This window comes from Papio anubis, chromosome 20 (assembly GCF_008728515.1).
Source record: "Papio anubis isolate 15944 chromosome 20, Panubis1.0, whole genome shotgun sequence".
Classification (NCBI taxonomy): Eukaryota; Metazoa; Chordata; class Mammalia; order Primates; family Cercopithecidae; genus Papio; species Papio anubis.
In genome coordinates this window covers 22,321,993-22,329,178 of record NC_044995.1, presented here as the reverse complement: position 1 = coordinate 22,329,178, position 7,186 = coordinate 22,321,993, and the positions used below count along the sequence as shown (strand labels likewise).

At 41.7% G+C, this 7,186-nt stretch overlaps 1 pseudogene; it reads right to left on the bottom strand.

Annotated features, from left to right (window-relative positions):
- Positions 1 to 207: 207 nt before the first annotated feature.
- Positions 208 to 5,259, bottom strand: LOC101017600 (annotated as a pseudogene).
- Positions 5,260 to 7,186: the final 1,927 nt, after the last annotated feature.

The window sequence follows — 7,186 nt, the reverse complement described above, 5'->3', positions numbered from 1 at the left end:
TTGTTTTTGCTTTTTTTTAGACAAGGTCTCACTGTGTCGTCCAGGCTGGAGTGCAGTGGTGTGATCACAGCTCACTGCAGCCTCGACTCACTGGGCTCAAGACATTCTCCCACCTCAGCCTTCTGAGTAGCTGGGACTACAGGGCACATGCCATCACACCTGGCTAAACTTTTTTTTTTTCTGTAGAGATGGGGTCTCACTGTGTTGCCCAGGCTGGTCTCAAACTCCTGGGCTCAAGGGATCCTCTCACCCCAGCCTCCCAAGGTGCTGGGGTCACAGGTGTGAGCCACCCTGACCGGCCCCATTTTGGACATTTTCTACCCCAGATCTGGAATCAGCCATTTATCCAAGAGCTCTGATTTCTTTTAGTGGGAAATGATATTTTAAAACTAAAATCTGAGCACAAGAGGTGCTCATTTCTAGGTCTTTTCATTAGTCAGAATCAGAAATATACATACACACAAACATATACATACATACACATACATACACATAAGATTTTTAAAATAAAATGCCTCGAGTTATATTGATAAATTCTCATTTAAATCAAAGTTTTTTAACATCTCTTCTGAATTACATCTATGTTTCTTTTCTGCCACACTGGGAACTCCAGTTCTCTAAAACACAAAAGATAATATAGTTAGAATATCTCATAATCTTCTTGGATGCAACAGTTTAATGATATTAATACAACCACCTCCAGTCTCAAGGGGGTGCTAACCTGGGAACAATTGGTGTAATCACTGACAGAGAGAGGCACCCTGGATGTTTTGACATGGTTCACATGAAAGATGCCAACAGCAACAGCTTTGCCACCCAGCTTTCCAACATTTTTGTTATTGGCAAGGGCAGCAAACCACGGATTTCTCTTCCCCAAGGAAAGGGTGTCTGCCTCACCATTGCTAAAGGGGGAGACAAGAGACTGTGGCCAAACAAAGCAGTGGGTGAAATGGTCTCTGGGTGACATGTTATATCTTTGTATATAATTAAAAATAACATGGCATGATTAATTTTTTAAAAGGCTTTAACTGAAAACAGTTAAAAATGTTTTTGTATATGACTGCTTCTGTCTCCCCCTATTTTTTTAAAGCTGTGCTAAATTTACAGTGTCAGAACATCTAGCCAGCATACAGCCATTATAAGCCATACTCTTTTTTTTTTCCTCTCATTTAGTCCAAGGTCTATAAGTAACTTATCTTGTTGTCTTTCTAGTCTTTTGGGTTGTCTGAAGCTTTTTTTTCTTGTAGATTCCTCAAGAAAGGTTCATGGAAGCACTATTTTCTGAGTTTCTGCAGATTGGTAATAGTAATCTTTAAACTTAAAAATCAGTTTTCCTGGATATGACATCTTTGCCTCCCATTTTCTTCCCTTGAGTATCTTAAACATATTTCTCCATATTTTTTTTTCTGGCATAAAATATTTCTGTGAAAAAAAAATCTGAAAATAATTTAATTGACTTTCTCTTCTAAGTCACTTGCTCATCTTGCTGCAATAAGCAAATGATTTTTTTCTTTCTAGTTCAATTATTTGACTAGAATATGTCTTAGTGTTATTCATTTTGAGTAATCAATTCTGGATCAATATTCTCAAGTACATGGTGAGCTCTTTCTTTCTTTTTTTTTTTTTTATTAATCATTCCATGTTATTTTTAATTACATACAAAAATCTAACATGTTACCCAGAGACCACTTCACCATTGCTCTGTTTTACCCACCGTTTCACCCACCACTACTCTCTCGTCTCTCCCTTCAGCAATGGTGGGGTGGATACCCTTTCCTTGGGGAAAGAAATCCGTGGTTTGTTGCCCTTGCCAGTAACAAAAATGTTGGAAAGCCAAGTGGCAAAGCTGCTGCCATTGGCATCTTTCACATGAACCACATCAAAAGATCCACGGTGCTTCTTTCCGTTGGTGATCACACCAATTCTTCCCAGGTTAGCATCTCCAATCACCATAAACAGGTTACCAGTGTCAAACTTGATGAAATCAGTGATCTTGCCAGTCTCCAAATCAATCTAAATGGTATCATTCACCTTGACGAGGGAATCAGGGCAGTGGATGGTGTGAGCATCGTGAAACCAGGTGAGGGATTTCTTTTGTGCCCACAAAGATTTTTCTTACTTTGCACAACTTGTACTTGGCCTCCTCCAGTATAACACGATGTACAGCAAAGCGACCATTGATGCCACAGATCAGACAGAAATTCTCTCCCATCTTGTCAATGCTGGTGATGTCTATGAATCCAGCAGAGTAGATTATATCAGTTCGGACCTTGCCATCCATCTTAATGAACCACTGCATGCAAATCTTTACTTCGTCTCCTATCAGGGCGTATTAAAGTATGTTCCTTAGGAAATTATTAGGGGAGACACTCTCTCAGCTTGTGGGGACCAGTGGATGGACAAGGAGCAAACACACTGGTCAATTTATCCAGCATCCAATGCTGTGAAGCTGCTACCTGCTTTAGATGCTTCCTAAGACCATGAGCCATGACTGTATTAGGCACAGAAATAGCATGGTGAGCTCTTTCAACATACAATTCCAAATATTTTTCACTTCAGGAAACTTTTCTGAAACTATAGCTTTCAGTGTTTGTTTTCTATCCTTGCCTTAGTTTTCTTCTTCAGGGACTCTTATTACGTAAGTGTTGGATCTTCTTTGCCTATCTGCAAAACATTTGTAACTTCTTATAGAATTTCATCTCTTTCCTCCTTTATTTTTTAACATTTTTCTCCTTTCAGCTATTTTAAAGACATTATCTATTGTTCTATTTGCATTTGTATTCCTCCTAGTTTAGTCTTCATTTCTGAAATTTTTTTTCTTCTATTTTTAGGGGTTTTTCTCAGTTCCATAAGCTTTCCTGCTGGTCTAATTCTGACTTATGTTGTTCTTGCATGTCTTATATAATTTTCTCAGTGTCTTTTACTTTATTTTGGATGAGAGGATTACAGTGTTGATTTGGTTTGCGAGCATGTTTTGCCATGTGTTTTCTCTGTCTGAAGGAATGTTATTCTGCTCTTTCATCTCTTTTTAAAAATAATAACTTGGTATGGGATTTGACCTCAATTGCTTGCTCGTTTTTATGTAAAATTAATTTTCCTGAAATTTTAGAAGGAGGAGTGCCTCCAGGTAGCTTTTCTCATTTCACAGAACCCCCGCTTCACTTATGCTGTCTCCTCCAAAATTTGGAGGTTTGCTTTTTGAGATGTGCTGGCTCTGTGCCCCTCCAGCTTTTTCATCTGGACCTTTTCCTTCCTTCATGTTTATTGGCCCCGCTCTGCTCACTTCAATTTCTATTCCCAGCAGTTGCTTCTCAGTGTGGGACCCTATCCTGAAAGGGACAATTTCAGAGAGTCCATGGGAGTCTCCTCCAGCCCCTTGAGACCTCACCCCAGGCAGCTTGTGCTCGTCCATGATAAGAGAGGACAAAACCCCTCCCGATTTCAGTGACCATTACCAAATTAGTCCACTGCACTTTCCAGTTAACACCTGTTTGCTCTTTGAGGATGTTCCTATTCTCTAGTCTGTCAAATACCCCATTAGTTCCCTCTGCATTCTTCCACATAGACACTGATACTCTAAAGGTCTTGTGGCTGTTGTCAGTTTGTCTTTGCCATTTGTGTTTTGAGGTTTCTGGGGATACCTTGTAATTAGTTTTGTTGTAAATGTCATCCATGTGTTTTTGGTTGGCCACTAGTGTTCTATTTTATTTATGAATTTGTAAAAAGTAGGAAGCTCTGCTGTCATCTTCCCAGAATTCCTTGTTTTTATTTTTAATTTAATATGACCACGTAAACAGTTAATGAGAACGCCAGGTAACAGGATGAACACTTAGCATTGTGTTACAATTGCTTACAGTATTCAGTGCAGTAACAGGCTGTACAGGTTTGTAGCCTAGGAGAATAGACTAAGCCATGTAGCCTAGGTATGTAGTAGGCTGTACCACCTAGGTTTGTGTAAGTATGCTCTATGATGTTCACTCAATGACAAAATTTATGGTACCATAAATTTATGCATTTATGGTATCAACACAAGAAGTTAGAGTGAACCTAAAATCCCCAGGTATTATAATAGGTATCTAAAAACTGTTCTGACAATTTAATAAAAAACTTAATGTGTGTTTTTTCATGCACTTAATTTCTAGATTTTCTTCAGTGTCCCTGTGAGAGGCTCACATTTATCTTTCCTTTATGCCTTAACTTCATTTCCTGTGTAATGAGGATAATATTTTTAATATTAGAAAGATACAATTTTTATTCCCTTGTAGTCATATTCCACCAAATAGGTAAAGCCGAGATTCGGAGTACTGGGCAAGGAATCAGTCACAGCCAAGAACAGATGGATCCCTATTCAGCTTTCCATCTCAAAACAGGCTTGTTGGAGGCCACGACAAGACCAACACCCTGAAGGCTGAGTTTTCTTGAAAAAGAAAGGCCCCTCCCATCTCCAATCCCAAAGTTTTTCTATAAATATTCATAATCCAAGCTGGGAGGAGGACTTACCCTAGGGAAGACTACCTCCTTGACAGAGAAGACTCAACCTGTGACACAAGGGACATTTCCACTGGATAAGAAAGAAAGAGTTCTTGGCACTAGGGATGTAAGAGAAATTCAGAAGGGACCCATCTTGATCCAGGTTCACATGAACGCACAGCCTGTGGCAGATGTTCATCTATGATCACAGCTGGCAGATGTGCAGGCAGGTTGGCCACCACCTCAGATGCATGGCTCAGTCCTATGGGAACACCCAAGGAGCTTGATGAAATGTGTCTTGGAACCACATGTCACCACCACCACAGGGAAGAAAGGGATGGCATTTACCCATCAGCCTCCATGAGTTAAGGGTTTCCCTAGGGGTATTACCTCCCCTACATTTCCAGGTTGCACATGTGTGAGTGCTGAATGGGGACACATGGGAATCCCATGTCCCAGCATCAGAGGTCCCAAGGTAGGAACCAGGAGGCTGCAGGGAGGTACTGACAGGTTTCCCCTGCGCAGTACTGGTCACTGCTACAGCAATGTCTAAAAGAAGAGTTGAGTACACAGGCACTACCCAATATAGGACCCAGTGAAGTTCTTATAATAGAGAAAGCAAACATTTTAATCAGATGTTCTCCCTTTCATTACAATGTGATTGTGATGGTCAATATTGAGCGTCAACTTGGTTGGATTGAAAGATGCAAAGTATTGTTGCTGGGTGTGTCTGTGAGGGTGTTGCCAAAGGAGATTAACATTTTCGTCAGTGGACTGGGAAAGGCAGACACACCCCCTATCTTGGTGGGCACAATCTAATCAGTTGCCAGCGTGGTCAAAATAAAAAGCAGGTGGAAGAACATGGAAAGACTAGACTGGCTGAGTCTTCTGGCCACCATCTTTCTCCTGTGCTGAACGCGTCCTGCCCTCGAACATCAGACTCCAAGTTCTTCAGCTTCTGGTCTCTTGGACCATCGGCCACAGATTGAAGGCTGCACTATTGACTTCCCTACTTTGGAGGTTTTGGGACTCAGACTGGCTTCCTTGCTCCTCAGCTTGCAGACGGCCTATTGTGGGACCTCATCTTGTGATCACATGAGTCAACACTCCATAATAAACTCCTCTTTATATACACATCTATCCTATTAGTTCTGTCCCTCTAGAGAACCCTGACTAATACAGTGATTAATCACTTTCTGCAAGAAGTGAAGGTATGTACAGAGTCTGACACCAGATTTTCATTCATTACACATGCAACAAAGAACGCATAAAGTCCTGTAGAGATGTGAAAGAATACTTTATTAGTCACCTCTGCAAAGAATAAACCTGTCCCTGCTCTGATGAGAGATTCACATCCCCAGATCATATGTGATCCACACATTCACTTCAGTGTTTTACCTTCAGAGCACTTAGTGAGCTCTGCTGCAGACTAAGTGAACACAGATCAAGTTCAGCTGCTCCCCACCTGGCCAAGCAAATGAAGAGCAATTCTTCTTGTTAGATGGCATTGGGCTCACCAAAAACCGGGGAGGCCCCAGACTGCTGCCTTTCACATATAGACAGCTTCTCCCAAGACCAATTCAGGAGCCAATCCATTCTTTTCTTTTCTTTTTTGTTTGTTTGGTTTGTTTGTTTGTTTTGGGAGAGAGAGTCTTGCTCTGTCGCCCAGGCTGGAGTGCCGTGGCACAATCTCCGCTCACTGCAACCTCTACCTCCTGGATTCAAGTGATTCCCCACCTCAGCCTCTTGAGTAGCTGGGACCACAGGCATGTACCACCATGCCTGGCTAATTTTTGTATTTTTAGTAGAGACAGTGTTTCACTATGTTGGCCAGGCTGGCCTTGAATGCCTGACCTGAAGTGATCCGCCTGCCTTGGCCTCTCAAAGTACTGGGATTACGGTAGGCGTGAACCATGGCACCTGACCTCATATGCCTTTTCAATAAATCAACAATGTCATAACTGAATCTTTATGGCTTAATGTAAGTTTTTCATATCTTTTATTATTTCATAAGTTTTCAATATCCTTCAATATCCTCTTCGACCTGGATAATGTTCTTCCAATACTGCTTATCCACCTTGACACTTTGCTGAATATAACGAAAGGATATACATCATGCACTTGGTAATAATGTATCAGCCAATGATGGATCACATAGATGACAGTGGTCTCATGAGATTACACCACCATATTTTAACTGCACCTTTTCTATGTTTAGACACACAAATGCCTACCATTGTGTTCAACTGCCTGCAGTATTCAGTACAGGTATGTGCTGTACAGGTCAGTAGCCTAGGAGAAATAGACTATACCATACAGCCTAGGTGTGGAGTAGGCTACACCAGGGACCATGGGCCGGGCCATGACCTGTTAGGAACTGAGCCGCACATCAGGAGGTGATGGGCAGGCCAGTGAGTATCACTGCCTGAGCTCTACCTCCTGTCAGATCAGCGGCAGCATGAGACTCTCATAGGAGCACGAACCCTATTCCCTATTGTGAACTGTGCATGTGAGGGATCTAGGTGGCACTCCTTATGAGGATCTAATGCCTGATGATCTGAAGTGAAACAGATTCATCTCAAAACTATCCCGCCTCCCTGTCCATGGAAAAATTTTCTTCCATGAAACCAGTCCCTGGTGACAAATAGGTTGGGGACCACTGGGCCATACCATCTAGGTTTAAGTACACTCTATCACACGAGCACAACGCCAGAAT